The sequence below is a fragment of the Penaeus monodon genome, chromosome 33 (assembly GCF_015228065.2).
Source record: "Penaeus monodon isolate SGIC_2016 chromosome 33, NSTDA_Pmon_1, whole genome shotgun sequence".
NCBI classification, from domain to species: Eukaryota; Metazoa; Arthropoda; class Malacostraca; order Decapoda; family Penaeidae; genus Penaeus; species Penaeus monodon.
The window spans coordinates 5,264,660-5,265,348 of NC_051418.1; positions in this window are offsets into that span (position 1 = coordinate 5,264,660).

Consider the following 689-nt stretch of genomic DNA (forward strand, 5'->3'; position numbering starts at 1 on the left):
TGATCAGGAGGATCTCGAGCCTTTCTTCGCTTTGTCCTTTTTCTGCCGTAATTCTCCTTCGCCGTGTTGCAGCGACCGGGATGGCACCCACGGCCATGCCAGCGGTGATCACAGCAGCAGCAATAGCGATGGCGGCGAAGGCGATAACAACGATAACAGGCTCCACAATGGGCGGCGACAAAGGCTTCAGTAGCATCAACAATAACGCTAATGAAGCCTGAGCGAGGGGAAGCCAGCGCCACTCGCCCGGGGACGTGATGCAAGCTTCTCGCGGGGGACAATAATTGATAATTCCCCTAATTTACAATCAACAGCCGAGATCTCAGATGTCAAGAGGAGATTGCATTAGGCATTCAGCTCATATTTGCAGTGAGCGGGGGCAAGACAGCGCTCCCCCGCGTGACGCTCGATGGTCGACCTCCCCCTTTTCTTGCGATGGGATTTTCGCCTTCTGCGCCCCCTGGGAAAAGCCTGCAGTCTTGCCAGCGCTGGAGGAGACTTTTAGCATATTTGTCGTATCACAGAATTAAAGTTAAGTAAACACGGGTCTATGCAAACGCTGCCTCTAATAGCTGGAATACGTGCGTGTAAATGTGGAAATATGTAGCCTTGTCCCGCCTCTTTTAAAGCGCCTTCCGGGTTCCTGCTCCGCGGGCCGGGCGCCGAGGCAGCGTCTCCACGTGGATCCA